We start from the raw sequence: 27,220 nt of genomic DNA on the forward strand, positions 1-27,220 counted from the left end.
TTGGGGAACTCTTTGAGGTTCTTTGTGTTGGATTGAATATTATGTATCTGAAGTTGTTTGATGCATATCGTATAATTGACCCACGGATACTATTGGTGACATTGGAGTATCTATGTGACATTAGGGTTGATTGATGTGTATCATATGGTGTTATTTTACCACGAACTCTAGGGCTGTTTGTGACACTTATAGGAATAGATCAATGGATTGATTGGAAAGAATAACTTTGAGGTGGTTTCGTACCCTACAAGCAATTTCATCTTATGTTCTCCGCGATAGGAACTTTGGAGTGACTTTTGTCGCACGTTGAGGGATTGCCATATGATTTCATTATGTTATCATTGTTGAGAGAACTTGCACTAGTAAAAGTATGAACCCTAGGTCTTGTTTCCAAGCATTGAAATACCATTTTCGCTTAATTTTGTTACTAGTTACCTTGCTATTTTTATATTTTCAGATTACAAAAACCTATATCTACGATCCATATTGTACTTGTATCACCATCTCTTCGCCGAACTAGTGCACCTATACAATTTACCATTGTATTGGGTGTGTTGGGGACACAAGAGACTCTTCGTTATTTGCTTGTCGGCTTGTTTGAGAGAGACCATCTTCATCCTACGCCTCCCATGGATTTATAAACCTTAGGTCATCCACTTGAGGGAAATTTGCTACTGTCCTACAAAACTCTGCGCTTGGAGGCCCAACACGAGTCTACAAGAAGAAGGTTGCGTAGTAGACATCAAGCTCTTTTCTGGCACCATTGCCAGGGAGATTAGTGCTTGAAGGTATATCTTTATATCTTGCAATTGGATCTTTTAGATTCTTGTTTTATCACTAGTTTAGTCTATAAAATAAAACTACAAAACATGGAACTGAGGTTGCCTCATATGCTTCATCTTTTATTGTCATTCGTGAAAATGATGGAAAGGAAAATTGTGCTCAAGTGTTTGAAGAAGAAGTTAATAGAAATGTTTGGCACTAAATCTTTGATTGACGAGCATGATTGCAATGTTGTTAGTATGAATTCTTTGGATACATATGATGCTAATGATATGCAAAGCCATAAGCTTGGGGATGCTATGTTTTATGAAGATGATATTTTTAGTCCCCCAAGTTTCGTTGAGAAAATTTATTATGATGATAGCATGCCTCCTATTTATGATGATTGCAATATTTATGAAAGTGGGTTTGGAAGAGTGTCAACTTTAGATAATAATTATCCCACTATTTTGGAGGGTGTTTAATATTCTTATAATGATGAAAGTGGATTTGGAGAGGTCATGAATTTATTTAGTGTTGAATCCACTATTTTGGAAGAGGTTCCAATTGATTATGAGAACAAAGTTTCTATCTATGATGATTATTGTGATGATATGTATGCTATAAAGAATAATCATAACCATGAAGCTTGTCATCATGATTTTAATTTTCAATTGGATTATGCCTCACATGATAGTTATTTTGTTGAGTTTGCTTCCACTACTAGTGATGAGAATAAATTTGCTTATGTGGAGAGTAATAAAATTTATGTGCTTATGAATCATGAAAATAATGCTTTATGTGATATTTATATTGTTGAATTCATTCATGATGCTACTGAAAATTATTATGAGATAGGAACATTTGCTTTTACATATTACAATAATATTAAGTTTCCTCTCTATGTGTTGAAAGTTTTGAAGTTTTGCTTGTTTTCCCTTCCTATGCTAGTTGATTCTTGCTCCCATAAATTATTTTCTCACAAAATACTTATGCATAGGAAATGGGTTAGATTTAATGTGCTAGTCATATGCTTCATGTTGCTCCCATTATGTTCCAATTCTTATCTTTTATGTGTGCACCCTTGAATCATCATGCCTAGCTAGAAAGGCATTAAATAAAAGCGCTTGTTGGGAGACAACCCAATATTTACCCCAATTGTTTTTGTGTTAACATGATTAGGATAATGTATTAATCATGTTTTATAGCCTTTGTTTCAATAAAGTGCCAAGTAAGACCTTTGGGATGGTCTATGGTGATACTTGATTTGATCTTGCTGAAAAACAGAAACTTTTGCACCTAGTAATTTTTTCGTTTTTTATAGAAGCGTGATAAAACACTTATTCTTTTTGCGCAAGATTCATATACAAATTTCATAGATTGTACTAATTGTTCAGTATTTTTGGAGTTACAAAAGTATACGAAGTTTTCAGATTACTACAGACTGTTCTGTTTGTTGACAGATTCTATTTTCATTGTGTTGTTTGCTTATTTTGATGAATCTATTGGTAGTATCGGAGGTATGAACCATGGAGAAGTTGGAATAAAGTAGATATAACACCAATATAAATTTAGAATGAGTTTACAACAGTACCTAAGTGGTGATTTACTTTATTATACTAACGAAGCTTACGAGTTTTGTCTTGAGTTTTGTGTTGTGAAGTTTTCAAGTTTTGGGTAAAGTTTCAATGGACTATGGAATAAGGGGTGGCAAGAGCCTAAGCTTGGGGATTCCCGAGGCACCCCAAGGTAACATGCAAGGAATACCCAAGCAACTAAGCTTGGGCATGCCCCAGATGGCATCCCCTCTTTTGTCTTCAATCCATCGGTAAATTTACTTGAGGCTATAGTTTTATTCATCACATGATATGTGTTTTGCTTGGAGCATCATTTTGTTTTATTAGGATTTACTTGATGTTATTTAGAGTAATGTTTTTCATCTTTTAGTTCAATAGAAAGGTCAAGACTAGCCTTTACCATGCTTATTTTGCAAGTCTATATGTTGCTGTTTTGTAAACAGAAAGTTTTCTATCATTGTCTAAATATTTGTGAATAGCTATAATGTGATAAAATATTGAAATCTTTAAACAATGAGTAATTTTTTCTATAGTGTGGTAATTTTTCAGAATTTTTGGAGTTAAAGAAGTATGGTTCCTCTTGCATTCTTTACAGACTGTTATGTTTAGACAGATTGTTGTTATGTTCGCATATGTTTGCTTGTTTAATGATTCTATTTGAGGATAGGAGTATTAAATATGCAGAGGCATTTAGTATGCAATGTCAAATTATAATCTTAATGATTTTCTATAGTAGAGAATGATAAGGTTTTGTATGGATTTATACTAACTTATCTCACGAGTTCTTGTTGAGTTTTATGTGCATGATGTTTTTAAGATTTCGGGAAACTATGATATGAGAGGAATTAAGGAGACACCCGAGCTCAAGCTTGGGGATGCCCAAGGCATCCCTAATTAATATTTCAAGAAGTCTCAAGCAGCTAAGCTTGGGGATGCCCCGGTTGGCATCCCACCTTTCTTCTTCAACAATGATCGGTCAGTTTGGTTGAACCTAAGTTTTTGCTTCTTCACATGATATGTGCTATTCTTGAAATGTCATTTTATTTTGTTTTGGTTGCTGTTTGAATAAAATATTAAGATCCAAAATTCTTGAATGAGATAGAGTCTTCACGTAGCTACTTAATTATTTGACTACTCATTGATCTTCACTTATATCTTTTGGAGTAGTTTGTCATTTGCTCTAGTGCTTCACTTATATCTTTTTAGAGTATGGCGGTGGTTTTATTTTGAAGAAATTGATGAAATTTCATGCTTCACTTATACTCTTCTGAGAGTCTCTAAACAACATGATAATTTTCTTTGGTTATGAATTTAGTCCTAATATGATGGGCATCCATGAGGGATATAATAAAAACTTCCATATAAAGTGCATTGAATACTATGTGAAGTCTGATACCTTATGATTGTTTGAGATATAAAGATGGTGATATTAGAGTCATGCTAGTGAATAATTGTGGACTGGTAGAAATACTTGTGTTAAAGTTTGTGATTCCCGTGGCATGCATGTATGGTGAACCATTATGTTATGAAGTCGGAGCATGATTTATTTTTTGATTGTCATCCTTTGTGTGGAGGTCGGGATCATGCGATGTTTAACTCCTACCAACCCTTCCCCTAGGGGCATGCGTGTAGTACTTTGTTCCAATGGCTTGTAGACTTTTGCAATAAGTATGTGAGTTCTTTATGACTAGTGTTGAGTACATGGATTATACACACTCTCACCCTTCCACCATTTCTAGCCTCTCTAGTACCGCACAACTTTCACTGGTGCATTAAACCCACCATACCTTCCTCAAAATAGCCACCATACCTACCTATTATGGCATTTCCATAGCCATTCCGAGATATATTGCCATGCAACTTCCAGCGTTCCGTTTATTATGACATGCACCATCATTGTCATATTGCTTTGCATAATCATGTAGTTGGCATTGTATTTGTGGTAAGGCCACCGTTCATATTTTTTATACATGTCATTCTTGAGGCATGGCACATCCCGGTACACCGCCGGAGGCATTCATATAGAGGCATATATTTGTTCTAGTATCGAGTTGTAATTCTTGAGTTGTAAATAAATAAAAGTGTGATGATCATCATTATTAGAGCATTGTCCCATGTGAGGAAAGGATGATGGAGACTATGATTCCCCCACAAGTAGGGATGAGACTCCGGATGAAAAAAATATAAAAAAATAAAATAAAATAAGAGGCATAAAAAGCGAGAGCCCAAAAAAACAAAAAAAGAGAAAAAGAGAGAAGGGGCAATGGTACTATCCTTTTACCACACTTGTGCTTCAAAGTAGCACCATGATCTTCATGGTAGAGCGTCTCCTATGTTGTCACTTTCATATACTAGTGGGAATTTTTCATTATAGAACTTGGCTTGTATATTCCAATGATGGGCTTCCTCAAATTCCCTAGGTCTTCGTGAGCAAGCGAGTTGGATGCATACCCACTTAGTTTCTTTTTGAGCTTTCATACACTTATAGCTCTAGTACATCCATTGCATGGCAATCCCTACTCACTCACATTGATATCTATTGACGGGCTTCTCCATAGCCCGTTGGTATGCCTAGTTGATGTGAGACTATCTCCTTTCTTTTGTCTTCTCCACAACCACCATATTCTATTCCACCTATAGTGCTATATCCATGGCTCACGCTCATGTATTGTGTGAAGGTTGAAGAAGTTTGAGAATACTAAAGTGTGAAACAATTGCTTCGCCAATACCGGGGTTGTGCATGATTTAAATATGTTATGTGATGAAGATGGAGCATAGCTATACTATATGATTTTTTAGGGATAACTCTCTTCGGCCATGTTATTTTGAGAAGACATGATTGCTTTATTAGTATGCTTGAAGTATTATTGTTTTTATGTCAATATTAAACTTTTGTTTTGAATCTTATGGATCTGAATATTCTTGCCAAAATAATGCAGATTACTTGGATCAATATGTTAGGTAGCATTCCACATAAAACATTCTGTTTTTATCATTTACCTACTCGAGGACGAGCAGGAATAGCTTGGGGATGCTTGATACGTCTCCAACGTATCTATAATTTTAGATGGTTCCATGGTATTATATTATCTGTTTTGGATGTTCTATATGCTTTAATATGCTATTTTATATTATTTTTGGGACTAACTTATTAACCTAGAGCCAGTGCTAGTTTATGTTTTTTCCTTGTTTTTAGTTTTACAGAAAAGGAATAGGAAACGAGTCCAAACTAGCTGAAATTTACGGTTATTTTTTATGGACCAGAAGAAGCCCTCGGAGAACAAGAGTTGGGCTAGAAGAGTCCCGAGGCAACGACAAGGGTGGACGGCGCACCCTCCTGTCTTTCCGCTGCCTCATGGACCCCCTTGATGTGAAACCGACACAAAAAATTCCTATAAATCATGAAACCCCTAGAAGGAAACCTATATCGGGAGTTCCTCCATCGCAAGCCTTTGTAGCCACGAAAAACCAATCGGGAGCCCGTTCCGGCACCCTTCCGGAGGGGGAAACCATCACCTGTAGCCATCTTCATCGTCTCGGCGGTCTCCATGATGATGAGGGATTAGTTCACCCTCGAGGCTGAGGGTATGTACCAGTAGCTATGTGTTTGATCTCTCTCTCTCTCTCTCTCTCTCTCTCTCTCTCTCTCTCTCGTGTTGTTGATTTGGCACAATCTTGATGTACCACGAGCTTTGTTACTATAGTTGGATCATATGGTGTTTCTCCCCCTCTACCTTCTTGCGATCAATTGAGTTTTACCATTGAGGTTCCACTATTATCAGATTGAATACTATTATGGATTTGAGAACACTTGATGTATGTCTTGCGTGGGATACCCGTGGTGACAATCAGGTGTTCTATTGATTCACTTGATGTATGTTTTGGCACTCAACTCGCGGATTCCCGAGGTGACATTGGGGTAATATATGCATAGGGGTTGATGCACGTTTTCATCCTTATTTCTCCGGTAGGAATCTTGGGGCACTCTTTGAGGTTCTTTGTGTTGGATCAAATATTATGAATCTGAAGTTATTTGATGCATATCATATAATTTACCCACGAAAACTTGTGGTGACATTGGAGTATCTAGGTGATATTAGGGTTGATTGATGTGTATCATATGGTGTTATTTTACTACGAACTCTAGGGCTGTTTGTGACACTTATAGGAATAGCTCAATGGATTGATCGCAAAGAATAACTTTGAGGTGGTTTCGTACCCTACAAGCAATTTCATCTTATGTTCTCCACAATAGGAACTTTGGAGTGACTTTTGTCGCACGTTGATGGATTGCCATATGATTTAATTATGTTATCATTGTTGAGAGAACTTGCACTAGTGAAAGTATGAACCCTAGGCCTTGTTTCCAAGCATCGCAATCCCGTTTTCGCTCACTTTTGTTACTAGTTACCTGGCTGTTTTTATATTTTCAGATTACAAAAATCTATACCTACCATCCATATTACACTTGTATCACCATCTCTTCGCTGAACTAGTGCACCTATACAATTTACCATTGTATTGGGTGTGTTGCGGACACAAGAGACTCTTCGTTATTTGGTTGCAGGGTTGTTTGAGAGAGACCATCTTCATCCCATGCCTCCCACAGATTGATAAACCTTAGGTCGTCCACTTGAGGGAAATTTGCTACTATCCTACAAAACTCTACGGTTGGAGGCCCAACACGAGTCTACAAGAAGAAGGTTGCGTAGTAGACATCAGTAACCATAGTGGGAAAATAGTCAGTATCTAGTGATTAGATGGCTAACAGTGCTATCATACCTAACTCTGGTAGTTAGGACAATGTGAATTAAATGCACTGCTAGTTGTCATGCTGAGGATGCAGCCCAGCAAGCCTCCCGCGCCGCTTTAATCATCTCCTGCTTATCTGCTTGACACGCCTCTAGATAGGTGTCATATAGAGGTAATCTGCCCTCCAAATGGTGGCCATGTGCTTAGTAGAAGCCACTTAATAATCTCGGTGGCTCGACACCGCATTGACAAGTGAGGTGGAGTGGTGAAGTCTTGGTGGGAAGCTTTGCCCTTGGCGGCCCCGGCAAGCCTGCCAGGGAATCTTGGGACTTGTCCTTGGGGCGGACTCGACCTGACCAGGCTTGCTTGCTCGACAAGGGAGGCTTTCCCAAAGTGATATCTTGTTCCCGTGGCTTTTTTTGGTCTTCTTGATCCGCCTTTTGATCTCTCAAAGAGCCGCTTCTCTGGCTTGGTCTTGCTTTGGGTGCTTGGTGCTGCCGGGTCGGAGGCCTGCTGTCCGTGTACAAGTCAGGGGAAACATACACCCCTATTTGTGTACCCCGACACTAGGTCAGTCAAGCCGCCCCTAGAGCCTTGGGATTCGTAGCTCTCTAACACGAAGAGCAACTAAGAACGAGGGAGCAAAAATGTGGGAGGAACAAAATTAGATGGAAAAAGTAATAGATGTGTTGCGATTGTGTGTTGTTATTCAATCAACCGTCACCTCTTACATATACATGAGGCGGTTGGACTTTCCGTACAAGAGAAGGACTCAAATCCCGTCCAAAACATCAAAAGTTAACCTAACTCAGACTAGGGGGGCCGGAACTTCCAGTCGGCTCGAATCTTCTGGGCAAAAATTACATCAAGTAGCCCTCTTGCACCGCTCCTCCAGGTCGCATAAGGCTTTGGATCACAATGGTCCAAAAACCAAGTTGTAGGTCTTGCAATGGAGAAAACCTCTTCAGTTGATCATGTTTTCATCCAAGCTCATGTTGAGGTTGAATTTGGGCCTGCAAATCTTCAAATAATGATGAAATTCCAGTTTTCGGGGTGCACCGTGTGGAAATTTTCTGTTAAGCCCGGAACCTCCCTGGAAAGTTTGCACGGAACTTCCAGGGTAGACTTCTGCAGCACACTGTTTTAGCTCTAACTTTTGCATACGAACTTCGATTGAGAAGTTTTTTATATCAAAATCTATTGTTTCGATGACACGAAGAAAATCCATGTAGAAACGTTTCTCATACGCGACTATCTTGTATGCTTAATTGGCCGAACAATATTCTGCATACAAATCTAGTACTTTGAACATAGTTTCGGCCCTTAAGATGAGATCGGATGGCGATGGCCCAAACTTCAAAGATATTCATGTCGATAATATAGAACTTTTCATGTAGACCACTTCTCCATTTGAGGCCATCTTAATTGAGTTCTTGACCGTGCTAAAATCTGGTGTCAACGGGCACAAGGCCGTAGGCAAAGAAGTAGCTCTGCTCCTGGCTGCCGGGTTCATTGTTGAAGTTTTTCATCTCGAGTGGTTGGCTAACCTAGTGCTTGTTCTGAAGAAAAACGGTACTTGGTGGATGTGTGTCGACTATGCAGACCTGAATAGTGCTTGTCCCAAGGATCCATTTGCTCTTCCTCGCATTGATCAGATTGTTGACTCCACTGCTGGTTGTGAGTGCCTATGTTTCTTGGATGCTTACTCTGGCTATTATCAGATCAAGATGGTGGAAGAGGACCAAGAGAAAACAACTTTCATCACAACATTTGGAGTTTTTTGCTATACCTCTATGTCGTTTGGACTTAAAAGTGCAGGTGCAACTTACCAGCACCGTGTCCAATTTTTTTCACAAATAGATCGTCCGCAATGTCCACGCTTATGTTGATGACATCATGGTCAAACCTCACAAGAAAGAGACCTCACTCGATGATCTCAAAGAGACTTTCGACAATCTCTGAGTCTATTAGATGAAGCTTAACATGGCAAAATGTGTGTTCAGAGTTCTTGTAGGCAAACTACTGGGTTTTCTGGTGTTTGAACGGTGAATCAAAGCCAACCCAGAGAAAATCAAAGCCATCACCACCCTGGCCAAGCCGACACAACATCAATGCTGTTTAGAAATTGACTGGTCGTGTGGTGGCTTTGAGTTGGTTTATTAGCTGGCTTGGGGAGAAGTCTATCCCTTTGTAGCAGTTGCTCAAGAAATCTGATAATTTTGCCTCGGGCGATGAAGCAGATAAAGCCGTTGAGCTCCTCAAGAAACATTTGTCAGAACCACCCGTCCTTGCCACTCCTCAGGACAAAGAGTCGATGTTCCTGTACATAGTTACCAGTAACAAAGAATTGAGTGTGCTAGTTGTTGTTGAACTCCAAGAGGAGGGGAAGGAATATCCATCCCAGTGGCCTGTCTATTATGTGAGTGAAGTATTGACAGAGTGAAAATAGCACTACCCACATTGGCAGAAGCTGGTTTTTGGTGTCTTCATGGCAAGTCGAAAACTGAAGCACTATTTCCAAGAACATCCCTTTCACCGTGGTCAGTTCCGCACCTCTGGGAGGTATCGTTCAGAACAGGAAAGCCACAAGCCGGGTTGCAAAGTAGGCTATGGAGCTTGGCCCAAATCATCCAAACTATGTGCCGCAGAGAACAATCAAATCTCAAGCTTTGGTTGATTTCATCAATGATTGGACTAACTTGCAAGTCCCTGGAGATAAGTCGGACAATACATATTGGACACTACACTTTGATGGATCCAGACAATTGGAAGGCTCCGGGGTTGGATTCGTCATAACATCTCCAAGAGGTGATAGTTTTGTTATGTTTTGAGGCTCATGTTTCCCTCTACTAACAATGCAGCTGACTATGAAGCTTTGCTTCATGGTCTCCGTATGGCCAAGGAGATGAACCTTAGCCAGGTCAAGTGTCTGGGTGACTCAGATTTGGTCCCTCAATGTGTTTCTAGGACTTCTGACTCCAAAGACCCCCTCATGACGGCTTGCAAGCATGCTATGATAGTCATCGCAAGACATTTCAAGGGATATCATGTCGATCACATTGATAGCCAGCAACACGAGGCCGCAGATGAATTGTCTCGTCTGGGATCTCAAAGGAAGACAGTCCCTCCAAATGTTTTCCTCAATGTTCTGCATAATCTATCAGTGAAGCTGCCAACAAAGGAAGACATCGCTATTCCTGACCAGGAAGCACAGTTGGTGGTTGCTATCCGTGCAATACTGGACTGGACTATTCCATTCCTTATCTAGGTTATCTCACTCGTGGTGAGCTCCCTTAAATCATCGCCCGACAGATTATCAGGCGATCCAAGTCCATGACCATCGTCAATGGCGAGTTACACAAGAGAAGTATTGCAAGCATCTTTCAACATTGTGTTTCTCCTGTGGAAGGCCGTGAAATTCTCAATGAGATTCATTCTCGTGATTGCAGGCATCATCCGGCTCACGGTGTTTTGTGGTGAAAGCTTCCCGGCATGGTTACTACTAGCTTACAGCCCACACGGACATAGAGGATATGGTTGGCAAGTGTGATGGCTGCCAGAAATCTACACATCAAGCTCAAGTGCCAGCTTAGGAACTGCGGTTGATCCCAATCACTTGGTCCTTTGTGGTATGGGGACTTGATATGGTTGGTCCTTTTAAACCATCAAAGGATAAAAAGACTCACCTCTTGGTTGTAGTCGATAAATTCACCGAGTGGGTTGAAGCAGAGCTGATCAACAATTGTGATGGAACAATAGTTAAATTCCTGAAGAAACTAATCTTTTGCTTTGGATACCCACACAACATCATTACTGATAATGGCACCAATCTGTCGAAGTGAGCTATGAAGCGGTTTTGTTAGAGAGAATGTATTTGGCTTGATCTAGCTTTGGTGGCACATCCACATTCCAATGTACAGGCATAGCGTGCTAATGAAGAATTATTGCACGGTATTAAGCCAAGGCTTATGGTGCCCCTTGAATGTACCCCTGGTTGCTGGGTCGAGGAACTTCCAACTATGTCATGGAGCATACAGACTACTCGCAACAGGTCAACTGGCTACACGTCATTCTTCCTGGTCTATGGTGCAGTAGCCATACTTCCAAGCGATATTCGTCATGACTCCCCCCGGGAAGCAGCATACTCTGAAGCAGATAATGAGATTGCTCAACAAGACTCCCTGGATGGTTTGGAAGAAGAATGCAATCTTGCAGCGTCTCGATGAACTATATATCAACAAGACCTACATCGCTATTGTAGCCGTAGAGTCAGCAGTCGTACCTTCCAGGAAGGTGACTTAGTGCTCCATCTGATACAAGAACAGACATGTGTGCATAAGCTTTCACCTCCATGGGAAGGACCCTTCGTCATCAGCAATAATCTACACAACAGGTCACATTATCTTATTGATATTCGTGAAGCAAACAAGTCACGTACCTATGAAGAGGAGATCAACAGGCCATGGAATATTGCACACCTCATGCCCTATTATACTTAAAGCCATTGGCTCTAGTTTTTGTACATACCTTATCATGAAATTGGTCGGGTCTTGAGCAATTCAACTTGTGCTCCGTAGTATACTACATCGCTTATGGATTTCTCATATATTTGTCGGGTTGTTCTACAAACACAACGAAGGATTTCAATCACAAAGACATAACATAAAAATTGCCGGGTTGAGCAAAAAGACATGATAGCATATATTTCTCATGAGCTTATCATGGGATCAATAGTTAAACGTAATCAATGCACGGAGCGATTGATAGATTACAAAGTTTTTTCTCCCAACTATTACAGGCCACATATGGGATATTTTTGGTAAGTTTTTCCAACAAGTATCACAATTAGCAAAGTTTATTGTTGCAAGCTAGCAGCGGAGCTCTCCGGGTTGACATTCCCATGGCTTCCTTCAATGTTAGTTGCAGACGGCTCAGACTTTGCTGGCTCTTCTGAACCTTCATGGACCGAGTCTTCTGCTCTAGTCTGGGGTCATCTAGCACCCAGCGAATTGATCATAAAACTTCAAAAATTGAATTATTCGTCATCATAGTTGAAGTGTTGACATTAAGAGCGAAGTTTTGCTTATGAGGAGGAGTTAGCTCCATAGGCTGTGGGTTGGGTAGACTCATGCATTTGCCGGCTTCCAAATACCCCGCTTGGAACTTTGTCACGTCCAGTTCCTCTGCAATTTTCGTCGCCGCCACCCGGTTCTCCTTCACGCACCATAGATAGTCCTTTTCTATAAAAGGCTTGTTATCCATGTTGAACTCTGGGAATCCGTCAACTAGTTGACCTGGGTCCAGCGCTGGGAGATAAGCTTTCGCACGTCCCACAGAATAAAGGGCCCCTTGATGACGAGCCGCCCTCTTTAACTCTTTGATCTCCTATGGCATAGTGGAGAGTTCTCTGAGCATATCCATGATGTAGTGTGGTGTCGCCTTGGTGTTTTTGACTGTCATGATGCACTTCGCACCACCCACATACAACTGCTCAAGGAATTTATAGATAGCTTTCAGCTTGACCAGAGGGAGTTCCAGCATGTTATGATATCTCTTGCATGTGCATACACATAAACACATTTAGTGACCCGGCTAAACATGTTATGCCGGCAATAATTAGCGACTTGAAAGATCTTATACTTACCAAAGATGGATATGCACATCTTCGTAATCTGGCCCTTCAAAGTTGCCAGCTGTGGATTCACCGGCTCGAGTTTTAGCTCGACCTCTTTAGCATGCTTGAATAATGTAACTCTCTCTTCATCAAAGGCAACCTTCGTCTTTCCAAGGTGTCTATCATAGAAGCAACAACTTGTGGAAATTGGAACAAAGGTTTTGTGCCTTTTTCGAAGTTTTTTTCTCTTTCTTCAGTTCTTTCTGTAAGCCAGCAGCTTGTGACTCGGCCTGGTTCAGCATATCCTGCATTTAAAATTGACAAGGTTAGGCATATTAGTGATAGTCCCGGGTCGCCTCTAGCGAACAACCCGACCCTTGGGGGCTACACAGTTAAAGTTTTACATCCTATGAAGAAGTGCCGAGTCACCGCGGGTGATCGACCCAGCACTTTGGGGCTACACTAGTCAGTTTCATACTATTGTTATGTCAAGTCTCATGTAGCTGCAAGCACTCAACATGACACTTGGGGGATGATGCATTGTCATTCTATATCCACATATATTTGAAGACCCGACCCATCACACAATGATGAGCCGGCACTTGGGGGCTACATATTGCTCAAATTCATAAATTCATACTTATACATGTCCCAGCTCATTATTGCATAATGAGTCGGCCCTTGGGGGCTATGGTTGCACCATGGCAATGATGTGTCAACAACCTTAATCTGGATTTTTCCTCCAAATTTTCATGAAAGCAAGTCTCAAGCATATCATTACATTCTCTACATAAGACTCGTGGGCTACATTTATATACATAAGGAAGAAAAACAATGAGGCATACCTCATATTTTTGCTTTAGAGTGTTGACCATAGTAATTTCCATATCTCGGCTCTCCGACAGCTAGGTTAGATATCCTTGATGCAGGGATCCTACATCCAGATCTTCAAAGGATTGAAACTGAAGGCTGACTTTCCCTTTCTCTTTACTTGGTAGCTCATTTTTTGTTATCATTTTAGCCAAGGTTGTCGAAGTCTCAAGAGCCGGGCCTTGGTGTTCACCAGTAACGACCACATAATCTTGTGTCTTGGTCACCGGCTCAATGTCCGCTGGGTTATCTTCTGGATTTTCTCTTATAGGAGTGAACACATAAGCAGGACTCGCTAGGTCGTTTTGGTGAGTCGACTCATCTTCATCAACAGGCTCATCTTTGCCAGATGGCTTGTCCATGTCATCCGGCTTGTCCTGGATCTCCGAGTTGTTTGGCAACATGCCCTCAGAAGGAACTTTAGTCACCACTATAGCAGAAGTTGACCCACCAGGTTTGCTCTTAGCAAAAGCTTTAGTAGTGAGGTCACATAAAGAGGTGGCAGATAAGAAGACAAGCACAAAAAGAATTAATATGCGTTTGAAATATTTACTTGCGGTTGATGACTAAAGTCGTTACTTGGGTAGTTCTGGACTCATCAGATGATGGGGACGTCAGCTGGTAGTCTAGATCAGATGGATGGAGAGGCTCTTTGAGTTGGCCGGCTCAAGGGCATGAAGAAGTTGGGATGTGTGCCACCTCAATTCATGCCTTATGTCTAGCCGGTGCATTTGGTAAGCCTTCTGCCAATTCTCCAAAATCCCTTCATGTCTTCCGCTTCGAGGTACGGGCGTACTGAGTTTTCTTCAAAAGAAATTGTAGGTCTAATGAGCATTTTGATGTGAAAATGGTACCTTTGAAATCATCCGTCCCTTTTTATTTGGGACAATCAGTTCCAAGTCGGGAGATAGGATTACCTCAGCTTCGTCGGCTCGAGTGGTTTCAACTTGCTCCCGAGGAGAGGGGGTGTCAGCAAGTTCATTAAAAAGAAGAACAAGTGAGTCGAGTTCTACCTTAGAATCTTCCTCATTATCTGGCTCTTCTCCGTCGGAATCCTTGGGAGGAGTTGGAAATTGAGGTTTAGTTTTCCACCATTAAGAGCTATAAGATTATATATCCAGGATAAATGAAAAAAAGGCGACTCATCGGAGGTGCCAGGCTGCCTACGAAGAAAGGAGCTAGGCGAACGATAACAATTGCCTCCCATGTCTCACCAAGGAGTTTCTTGGTAGATTTTGAAAGCTCGATGACCGTTAAATTGATCCGGCTAAAGTGCAGTCCATCTTCTGGCTCACCTGTGTTGGTATGCATGAGCCGGCCCCTCAGGCTGATGGGTTGGATTCGCCATCTCATCCAACACTGGGTCAGATCAACTCCAGTGGGGCTATGAGATGTCAAAGCATTTATCCATGAGTATAAGGTCTGCAATGCTTCCCTTTTTACTTGGGAGGCAAAGCCCGAGAACAAGGTTGAAGCATCAAGCCCATCCAAGTGATAACCCGACAATTGATGTTGGTTTGTTGTTGAAGTGTCTTTGCAGTAAAACCATAACTTATGCCATCCTTCAGGATGTCTTGCCAGCTTTACCCCAGGGAAGGCTGAGTTTTTTCTACTTCAGATGGTAACCCCTCCAAGTTCTATACTTGGTCCTCCTTTGCACTTGGTTTGATGATTGAGATAGAAAAAACTCTTGCAAGAGGCTGACAAACGGCTTACTTTGGAGATATACTTCACAATTTTTTTAAAATTGTCTCAAGTTCATAATGGAGTTGGGACTAGGGTCTTGATGCCATATGGCGAAGTGATAAAGTACATCACAAAAGAATTTTGATCCTGGAGGATGGAAACCCATGTCCTATTGGTCGCCAAATATGATGATCTCATTCTGGCCCGGCTAAGGATGGATTTCTTCATCGCGTGCACACCATTCAATTTCACCTAGGGTTGCAAGCAACCCGGAGTTCACTAGATTCTACAGCCTAAGTGCATACATGTTTGATTTGGTCCAGTTGACCTCCTTGTTTGTTTTGGGAGCCATGAGTTCAATTGTAGTGGAGGTACAACTACAAAGTATTATAAACAAAATATAAGCCGGCTGAGCAGTTACACAAAGTGTAAGACGACAAAATTATGAAGGTATTTCGGGTTACGGCAGTGGCAAGATAAATTACAAAGCCGACGAAAAATACCCGGGTTATGACTATCAAAGAGAGTAGAGGTCTCAAAAATATCTACGAACTGATATGATCTACGAGCCGACAACAGTTCAAACTAACAAAAATCTTCAGTGCAATTTACAATCTGACAAGTGATGAAGTGATGTCCAGGTCAAAGCAATCATAGACAGGAAATGTTCGAAGTTAGCTATGTCCGTTGATCTAGAAATTCCTCAAAAAATAAAATTAAAAACCAAAGTTATGGAGAAAGGCAAATAAGAAACAGTGGGGTCTATTGAACGTGAAAAAGGGGATAAAAATGAGACGAACTACATCGCAACAGTGGCTAAATGCCCTACGGGTGGCTGTTTGCTGCTAGATTGGATCTATGACCCTTTTGAGATGAACTCAGATGAACCCCAAGGAGCTTTGGATGGACTGCAATAACATGAAAGAGTAATGGAGTGCTCACAGATTTGTGAAAAGGAGGTCGAAGCCGCTGAAGATTAACAACACAGTTGTGGCGTCTTGGATGAGCTCGGGCGATGGCGTCCTCGCTAGTAGGGTCGCTGACTTGATGGAGATGCGAGCTCGAGGCAGCACAATATCTTGTATGCAAGAGGAAGAAGAAGGGAAGGAGGCAAGATAGATAAAATTGAGCTAGGGGTGTACCCCACTATTTATAAAGAGGGAGAACCCGAAATGACAAGTGCGAAAACCTAGGGGGCGCAATCGATTGTGGCAAAAAGGCTCCTCAATTCTGACGCCTGACAAGGCAATACAAATCCATTCAAAGATCCGTTATGATGTCACGCGTGGATTTTGGAACACTAGTGGGGTGATGTCACGATATGAGATGGAAAAGAAACACTAAGTGTGGAATAAGTGCGTGACCCGACAAAGCTATTAAGTTGGAACAGAAATGATGAAGGTCAAATAGATGGGGAGAAGCCGGCTCAGGAAAGCAGACTCAACCCTTAACTCCTCATGTGTCTTGTTTTCGTTGCCTTATTTTTAGGGTGAAGTTTACCATGGATAAATCCAAGCTAAACTGGGGGCTAATTTTGGGATGTTCCCTATGACCAAGACCCGGCTCAAGGTATGACCTGGCAAGGGCCCCAAAGCACAATGGGTCATATTGTTCCCCGGGTCATTGTGGCGTGACAAGGAAAGGGCTGAAGGCCCATAGCATGACCTGTCTGAGGGCCAGCTTATAAAAGAGCAAGTGGGCCGACTTATGGATAAGGCCCATATGGAGGAATTTCCTTAGCTTGGAAGGCAAAATAGATTAGAATTATAGTAAGACACATGCTGATAGTATAACCCGGATTCTATTGTAAACCTAGGGGCCCAACCTGTTATATAAAGGGGAGCTCCTAGGATGAAAAGACTTAAGTTGCAATCTCTTGGGAGCTAGGTTAGCAAATCCACATCCTTGTAATCGAGATCTCCAGCAATATCATTCAAGCAGCAAGTAGCTCTTTACCTCCACCATGAGGGGCCGAACCTGGGTAAACTTGTGTCCTTTGTTCCTGATCAACCCCGTTCAAGCGACCACCTAGTTGCGATGGCCTCTAGACTTAGTCCTTTCATGAGCACATCTGTCGTAACAAAACCATGCCATGTCCCATGTTAGTCGCACATTCCACCACCCGCGACCAGCTTGACCTAGCATGGAGTATTGGCTGGCGTGAATTTTAGAAGATCCACCATTAAGTTTGTGACTGAAACGCCACTTTACGTTCGGAGGTGAAAACTCATTTTCTTAGCCTTCATTTCGGGCTCAACAGTGATGGACTTGCGCCCTTCACCTTGTTGAAGTCGTCTTCTACTTGCCGAGTGTTGGCCATTTATGGTTGATCTCAGTATGTGAGATGAAAATCCTCGTCCTATCAATCTTTGACCGTACATGATGATGACGATGAAAGGGCGTATATCCCTTCTTGAAGATGTTGTAGAAAAGGACAACTTAGTTATAGGTGTTGCATTCATATCTTGTAAAGGTCCAATCATTGTTACCTATGTTTTGTACTCTTCTTGTTAATGATTTAGGGCTTGTCGCCTTAGATCAATTTTAATAAAAGGTCACTAAGTGCATCATAATGACGAAGAGACTAGGGTTTCAACATCCTTTTTGAAAATGTAAATGATAAAAATGTTCATCATAGCTTTCATCACCAAGTGAACTATCTCTCATACAAATATGCACGCAACCCATTTGTTATGACCATTTGAGCTCGTTTTCACTTCGAATTTATACTACGACTTTACTAAACACTTGTAAGAATGAACAGGAAATAATATCACCATTTTATGTAATAATATTTATTTACTATTTTCTACATCTATTTAAGAGGAAACTAGGATAAAATATTTAAACATTGTCAAAAATAAGTAAAATTTGGCACAGAGTCCAAATATTGGCATGACACACTCTAACCAAAATCTGAGGAAAATACACATAAGAGAAATAATGATTCAACACCTAGTGAATTATTCTACCATAACATCACATACAAATATGCACACAACCCTTTACCTAGGACCAAAGCTCATTTTCACTTTGAAATTTTACCGCACATTTACTAAACACTTGTAAGAATGAATAAGAATTAAAATCACCATTTGATGTAATAATCTTTAGTTACAATTTCTAGAGCTATTTAAGAGGAAAAAAATTCAAATATCTAAACATTGTAAAAAAATAATTAAAAATTGCGAGGGAGTCCAAGTATATTGGCACAACACACTATGAGAAAAATACACATAAGAGGAAGAATGATTGATCACCTAGTGAACCATTTCCCATACTAATGTGCACACAACCCTTTTGTTGTGACCATTTTAGCTCGTTTCCATTTCAAATTTTTAGTACTACTTTATTAAGCATTTGTAAGAACTAAGAACTAATGTTAGTCAAAATTACCATTTTTTGCAACAATCTCTGTTTAGCATTTTGATAGCTATTTAAGTGGAAAAACTATAGAATATCTAAACATTATCAAATATTTTTCCAACTTTGCATGGTATCCTAATATTAGCACTTTAATTTTTCATAAAAATCTCACATGGTTTCAAAAAATTTGAAGACCCGTCTTACTTAGAAATAGCCCCCCCCCCCTTGTGGCCTACATATGGGACCATTTTGTAAAACGAACATATTGCACGAAGTGGGAAAGTTTCTCCAAAAAACCATAAAAAATTCTGGTATTTCTACATAGACATATTGCACGAAGTGGGAAAGTTTCAGCTTAGTCCACCAAGTAGTTTTGAACACATAGCTACTTAACTAAAGGATCCCATATTTTTTGTAAATTTTTAATTGAAGGGATCCCATTACATTTACTAGCTACTAATAGGATCCCTATGAGTCAAAGGGGCCCTAGAACACCGGGGGATCTCACGTGCTTTAAAAATGGTGGTAGAAGTCACACGCTTTGGCTGCGGCCATCGGTATTTCCTCCTATAGCCACACGTCAAGGTCGGCGAGGTTCTGTTGGGTTTTACTCTCGCGGTCGAGCACCTCGTACACTACTTGCTCTCTCGTAAGAGTGGTTCGGTAAACCACAAGGGTAAGCATGAAGTAACCTAGCAATAATATGAATTGTTATAAAAAGTATTCAAAAGTGATAATATTGTTGGATGACAAGAAACCATCATTTATACTTAGTAGAAAATGTGTGTCTTGTCCTTTTCTATCACTGGCATATAGATCAGGCCAAGATTAGTGTGACGCCCCAAGACCGACGCTCCAGATGCCTTCCATTTATTCCGTTATCGCCATGTGTTGTTTTTTTGTTGCAATCTTCATCGCATCATTCGCATTGCACCGACACTCTTTTGTCATCATTTTCCAAACTTGCATCTGTTCGTCATTGTCGCGTCTCTCCCTTGTCATCATTGGTCACTCTGAGACCAACCACACTTGCAACATTGTTTTTAGTTTTCTCTCTTGCCTAAACCAGAGTCTTTCTCCATAGTACACAGACCCCTTCATGTGCGTGTCTGAAACTCCCCCCGGACCCGAACCGGTCGAACATGGCCGATCGGTTGGATCATATGGCTCCAAACCACTCCCCCAATCTGTCTATGTTATAAATAGCAGACAAAGACCTACCAATTTTATCCAAACCTAGATCCTAGGAACCTGTCTCGTCGCCGCTGCCGCTCATCCCAAATCATCCTCACTTTCCCAGCCAACCAACCAAATCCACCTTCCCTTCCTCCTGAAGCACTCCACTCCTCTCGATCCTTGCTCGCCTCGCAAGCCTCGTCGCGGGTCAACCGCACCGTTGCTCATGGCCTGTACCAACCTCCTCCTCCGCCACCAAGTCCCACCGCCGCCAGTCATCCTATCTCCTTCCACCTCCGGATTGCCCCTGATCCAAACCCTCCAATCACCCATAGCTTCCAGATCCGTCGCCACCAACCTTCTCCTAGTCTCCCGACCTAGCCACCTGGCTCTCAATGCCGCCTCCCTCTTCTTGCCGAGCATCCCCGCTCGAGGAGGAGCCCCGCTCACTCCTAGATCGATCCCCGCTCCCCTGCAGCTGAGCTGCTAGACCAGCCGCTCACCAAGAGCTAGCAGCAGCCCCGCTATCATCAGGCCAGGACCTCCTTGTCGCTCCTCTTCTCCCACTCCCCCTGTTTTTTCTTGTTGCCCCTGCCTCTCCCTATGGCCTGATCTCTTGCCACTGACCGGAACTGACATGGCCGTCCTAAAGCCCCTGCCCCGAGCACCCCGCAAGAAGTAGCGATAGTCCCGAACAGCGCCGCCCATGGCCTTGTCTCTGGCCAGAACGAGTCGTCCCCAACCTCCACCTCGTCGCCCACGCCGCCGCCTTGCTCCGCCCTCGCCGTCCTCCTACCGATGAGCAGCACTAGCAGGTCTTCCTCACTGCCCCTTCTCCCTTCCCCTTTCTCTTCTTCGGTGAGTCTTCCGCTATCTCACCCGACCCCCTCTGTCGATGTTCCCTGTTATAGCGTCGACCACCTCCACGGGACCTTCTCCGGCCATCCCTGTTGGTCGGCGGCCTCTCTTGCCCGTTGACTACGCCGCCGGAGCCCTGCCTTGCACCATCTCCCCGTTGCCTGCGAGCTCGTGCTCGAGCCCTGCTTCTGTGGGCGTCCTCTGCATTGACCACATCCTGCTGACCATGTTAACCCGCGACCTGGGCCGCAGCGTCGCCAGCCGCCTTCGCCAGCCCAGTCAGCCTCCTCTGCTCCGACCGGGCCTCAGCCCATGGTGAGCCACTGCTGCGGCTACCTTTGCACTATCGGCCCAAGTGCAGTTTTGGCCCATTCTGTCTTTTTTCTGTCCAGCGATTTTAGTAATTATCCAGAGAAAACTTGCGTTACAGAAAAAAACCCTCCATGTTCATGCATTAATAACTCATAATCCGTGCATTGTAATTAAACAAACTTTATATGTAAAATGCTTAGAATTTCATGTACTTTCATAATTTGCAACTTTCGTCCATGTTAAAAATGTTAAAAATTGATTTGCATTAATTTGCATCAATGAGATGTTGAAATGGTTTATTTCATAACTAAATAATCATAGCTTCGAATTAAATAAACTTTATATGTAAATGGGTTAGAAAAGTGCATAGTTTAACATGGTGGCATTACTTTGCATGTTTAACAACTCTAAAATTATGTATAGGGTAGAACAATACCAAATTTGAAATATGCATGTGGGGATTTTCCATAATTGTAGTTTGTTATTTTTGGCCTCATTTAAACTTGCCTAAATAGTTAGTTTAGTTATGCTTCACGTCTTGCCATGTTAACCAATATTTAAGCTTGTCTTTTTCATAAACGAGAGCGCACTAAATAATTCGCATGTGGTGTTTCGTCAATATGTAACTCATTGCATATTGAGCTCCACTTAATTTGTAGTATTGTTTGTTGCACTTTGCCATTCCATGACTCATTAAACCGGACATCCATCATACTTGATTGTGCATCATGCCATGATTATGCTTGTTGGTTTACCACGTTGTTTCTTCTTTCTAGTGTTGCTTCTTCTTGATAGTTCCGGTAACGTTGCGATTGTGAGGATTAATTCGACTATGTTGATTCGTCTACATCATGGATTCAGTCTTCTTCCTAGTGGGATTTCAGGAAAGATGACCATTACCTTCAATACCGCTACTATCTTTGCTTGCTAGTTATCTCGATGCTATCGCTATGTCGCGCTACCTACCACTTGTTTATCAAGACTCCCAAAGTGTCATGATAAGCCTCTAACCTTTCTACCATCCCAGCAAACCGTTGTTTGGCTATGTTACCACTTTGCTTAGCCCCTCTTATAGCGTTGCTAGTTGCAGGTGCAGTTTGAGGTTGTTCCATGTTGGGACATGGATATCATGGGATATCACAATATCTGTTATTTAATTAATGCATCTATTTAGAATCATTATAACTATGCAACTTTCGAGCCCTCCCAGACCATCAACGTTCAGAGTCGTCGGATCGTCACTTGTTACCATTTTCGGCCGTCAGATTGGCCTGGGATCGCATGCACGCTCGCCTCGTTCGCTACAGTTGAGCGCTAATCGTCCTGGGTCGCTTCTCCGGTCACTTTTTTGGGCCTCTGTCGTCAAATTGGCCTTAATGGGCTTCTAGCAGCCTCCCATCCGTGCAGGTGCAGCTGAAGGGAAAATTAATAAAGCTTCGTGAGGTTGTCTAAAAAAATCAAGGGAAAAAAGTTGTCTAAAAAAAGCTGAAGGGAAAAAAAATACATGACTCGCAACCCTCGTTTGGTTCACAATCACAAGGTCGCAGCCTTCCTCATTCGCGTGGCGGCTCCTCGGTCTTCGCGACCATGTTGGGCTCCGATCAATGCGGGAGAGACGACTCCCATGGCCACCGCGCTGTGATCTGACCGACGCGATGAACGGCCTTGACGGGCGATGGCACGGTGTCCGCTCGGTCGCACTTGCACAGCGCGACGGGACAATGCAGTAACGACGAATAGTAGTATGTCGATTGGAGTTCTATCGCCAGTGATTGATTGATTGGTTAATGGCCATAAACACAGGTCAGTTTCGTTTGTCCATTCATATTTATCTTTAAGTCACAGGCGCCCATATAATCCCAACCTGGCAGCTGCTCCTTCCTGCTCCTTCCCCAAACCATTCTGCGACAGAGATTGGTGATGCTTAGGTCTCTAAGTTATTCTAATCCCCCCTCCTTCCTACCCCCCCCCCCCCCCCCCCCCCCGCCCCCTCTTCCCCCAATTCTTCATCCATTTTCAAAATTTGTTTCATTGATGTTGTTCTTTCTATTCACAAACAACGCAGGTACGTTCTGGTAGGTTAGCTCATTATGCTGGATTAAACGGTTTAGGGATTACCCATTTAGAATATGATGTGCTGATTTTAAATTCAATGTTTTTGTCGAATTTTTGCTATAATAGTTTAGAGACATCTACAGATTATCCCTTGCTGCTCGCATTATTCTTTGACCAAGTGCAGAGTGCACTTAGGGTAATCATCTGAGTTTTTGCAATCTGCTGAAATGTTATCCCTTTTACGAATTTGTTCTTTGGCTCATAATTCGAAATGATTGCAGGATCTCTAGAGGACGGATTTCTCCCCGCAAAAAAGGAAAGAGAAAAAAAATGGATTTCTTTCTTTCTTGCAGCTGAATCTACCAATATCCAGTGGTCAACGGACAGGTTAGTATGAGTATCCTCATATGCTGTTATGCCTCATTTAACTTGTGCCCCATCTAACTATCTATGCATATTATATTTACCTTTCTATTCGTACAATATGATGCCACTCTCTATGATTGATTGAAATAATTGCAGTACTGCCTGTTGTTTTTGCCCTATATATGTAGCAGGTTAGTTAGCAGGTTAAAAATGCACAAACGAAACAGGAATATTGTTCAAGGTGCTGATGCCTCCACATCACATTCTGGATATGAACACATTATGCCTATCAGATCACTTTCACAAAACTTCTTATGCAGCAGAATAAGCCAACCTAGTGAAACCGAAGTTCACTCGATTAATCCAGAGAACCTGCTTTAATTTTGGGGGTGCAAAGAATAGCATCACTAAAGAAAAAAAATCTATAACTCGATGCAGAGTTGGGGAAAGAGGGTAGGTAGGAAGGAGGGGACACTTGGAGAAGGGGGGAAGATGAATGTCAACCATGCCCACCGGTGAAGGATCTGCGGAAGTATGGAGGGGAATGGGGAAGGAGAACTGGATGATGGAGCCCATGCTACCTGTATGTGTAATTCTACTGGTTTTAGTGCGTCTAACATATTCTTTATCCTGCCATTCATTTAACAAATTGCACAGCACGAAAAATGAGTTCCTTATCTCAGCCTATAATGTTCTTTTCCTGCAATTTGATGTCAATAAATCCATTTTGACGCTTGCCCTGCTGAAAGTTACACCATGAAATATAGAGGATTTTAATTGTGTCAGTAAGTTGTCAGATTATTAAACTTATAAAGTTTTTTCTATTATTATGCATCTATACATGGGTACCTTGTGAATTTATGGTCGGAGCTGAGAGGAAGCTGAAAATAGTAAACAAGTCAGCACAGGTTGGTTTTGATGCATTGCTTGCCAATTTGATACATATCGACATACAGTACCATGCTTGCTATATCGCACTGATGGTCGAGCCCGGCCATTGAAGCCCGACGACAGTGACAATGGGAAGGAAAATTTTTGGTTAGTCGGCCCTTCGTTAATTTATTCTATGTGATAATATTAGTCCGCACTAGGATTTAGGCTGCAGTAATTTCTTGATATAGATGGAATTAGCTAGGGGCAGCAATCTCTTATTTTATCCTCACAAAATGATACCAGAAATTAGACATGCCATGCTGATTCTATCATTTCGATTAAATTTGTAACAGATTGTGTTTGTGTTTGTGTAGTTATGAAGAGTAAAAACAACGTATAGATTTTACAAGATAGTTGGATCAAGTAAAAAAATGAAGGACCACAACAAACTATTAAAAACATTCAACATATTTGCTATGTATTAATAAATCTTTGTCTCATAACAGTCCCTTTGGTTACTACATACTTGTCCATAGGACTATAGCAGTCTTTGTTTCATACGATTCCACCATTGTTGTCCTCTACAACAAGAAAAGAAAGTTTTCTACGATGTCTTTGGCTCTTCCTATACAAAATTCTAATACAACTATGCGCTTGCTGAAGAAGTAAAATATAAATTTGTTTATCTCTGGACCCATATGATTTATTATTGGGACAAATAGCATAAGCATATTAACTAATGGTAATGTTACTCAGACTTATATGTTACTAAAATGATGCACACTTACCTTATTTGGCCTGATTTGTTCTTTTTTGTGAATTTTTGAATTTTTGAATTATTGATTTATAGTTTTAGTTGTGTATTAGCATCTAAGATGGAATCAAAATAAATTAAATAAAGAAAAATATTTTTCTCAGTCTCGTGTGCTATATTCCCGAACTCTCTCACCCATGCAGGTGGATTTTACAAGTTTTCATTCTGCTTGATAGCACTGCAGTGCCATAATTTGAGACATGCATAGAAGGCCCTGTCTTCTTAGATGGACTATATGTTTATATGCTCATAGTTAGTGTAATGTATTGTAGTGATCCGCATGTTACGCAAATTCATGTCAATATTCAAGGATACATTGCACTTTTTTCTAACTGAAATGTGAACTGATCATATGACTGATATATGCTATTAGGAGGTATATATAAATCCTCACATATTTTTTGATTCTGTAATGTTATTACTTCCATTTTTGTTATTTATGTTTCTTCCGTGCGCCTAGCTATGTATAATATCTAATTTTAACAAATGTGATGCTCGCCTGCAACACGTAGCAACAATTACAACATGCTATTTATGACCATCATCGCTATGTGCTTCTGTGTTGCTAAGCTATTTTGTTTCCAGAAATTTTCACGGCGATGCGACTTAGGGTGATCATGAAGTAACCATAAGTTCCAGATCTTCAGAAAAAGATGATCCATTAGATTTTCGTAGTTAACTAATTAACATAGCTGTTATGCCATTTTACCGTTCTGACATCAAGAGTGTACATACCCATATCATGGTGATTGGTAAAAACAAGTTACCCTTCTACTTAAGATTTGTGGTTACTTTTGATTAACACATAATAACATACATTTCTATGTATCCATATATTTCTGAATTCACTATCATTCTATTGTAAAAATGGACGGGCGCGGCAACGCGCGCCGTCACGGTCTAGTATACTTGGTAATGGGTGGATGGATTAGCCTTTTGCTTGGTGTTTTGTTGCACTCTTGCTGCCCTAGTTTCCGTCATACCGGTGTTATGTTCCTTGATTTGTGTTCCTAACACGGTCAGGGTTTATTTGACCCCCTTGACAATTTGCTTTGACTAAAACTCTTCCAGCAAGGCCCAACTTTGGTTATACCATTTGCCTAATAACAACTAAAACTTGCACAGGGACCAGCTAGCACCTAAGGATAATTAATCAACAATCTGGGCCAGTCCTCCTCATGAGTGCTGGTCCAAACCGGGCAGCCTGCGGGGCCACCACGGGAAAACTTGAGGATTGGTTTTACTCATAGCTTGTCCCATCCGATCATGGCCTGAGGCGAGATATGCACGGCTCCTATCAAGGTGTCGGCACATTGGGAGGTCTTGCTGGTTTTGTTTTACCGTTGTCGAAATGTCTTGTGCACTGGGATTCCAAGCTTGATTGGGTTGTCCCGAGATGGAGATTTACCTCCGCAAATTATGAGAGTTTATGATGGACTAAGTTGGGACACCCCTGCATGGTTTATTCTTTTCGAGAGCTGTGCCCCCGATTATGTGGCAGATTGGAAATTTATAATATACGGTTGTAGAGAACTTGACACTATGTTCGAATTAAAAATATACCAACCACGTGCGTAATCGTGACCGTCTCTTTTCAAGTGTGGTTCGAGAGGAGAACATAGTGGGGTTATGAGTGAATCGTAAGTAGATCAGGATCACTTCTTGATCATTAATAGATTGCAACCGTTATGCGTAGTTTCTCTTCTTATTCTTGTACTCATAAGTTAGCCACCATACAAATGCTTAGTGCTTGCTACAACATCACCACTTATACATTCCATACCCATTAAGTTTTGTTAGTCTTGATATCCATGGTAATGGGATTGCTGAGTCCTCGTTGCTCACAAATTACTACAACAATAGTTGCAGGTATAGGTAATGCGATGATCTGACCTGAGAGCGATGGTTGCTTGTTTTGGAGTTCTTCTGCTTCTTCTTCGATCAAGGGATAGGTTCCAGGTCGAGTGCCTGGGATTAGCAGGGTGTATGTTGTTCTTCTTTTTCATTTGATTTCATCCGTAGCCAGATCTTGCTCTTGTATATGATGATGGCTATGTATGGATGTACTATTGTATTCATGGTGTAGCTTGTGGCGAGTGTAAGCCTTTACCTTGTATTCTCATCTATTTAGTACATGGT

General features: G+C 41.4%; 1 long non-coding RNA gene across 3 annotated transcripts; it reads left to right on the forward strand.

Annotated features, from left to right (window-relative positions):
- The first annotated feature begins 19,438 nt into the window (after positions 1-19,438).
- On the forward strand, positions 19,439-25,876 carry LOC123085985 (uncharacterized). Of its 3 annotated transcripts, none has more exons than XR_006440217.1 (2): positions 19,439-23,224; positions 23,310-25,876. It is a non-coding gene; the product is annotated as an uncharacterized lncRNA (long non-coding RNA). The 3 variants fall into 3 exon arrangements; XR_006440219.1 differs by having other exon boundaries at positions 19,439-22,776; XR_006440218.1 differs by having other exon boundaries at positions 19,439-20,976.
- Positions 25,877-27,220: the final 1,344 nt, after the last annotated feature.

The sequence above is a fragment of the Triticum aestivum genome, chromosome 4A, assembly GCF_018294505.1.
Source record: "Triticum aestivum cultivar Chinese Spring chromosome 4A, IWGSC CS RefSeq v2.1, whole genome shotgun sequence".
NCBI lineage: Eukaryota > Viridiplantae > Streptophyta > Magnoliopsida > Poales > Poaceae > Triticum > Triticum aestivum.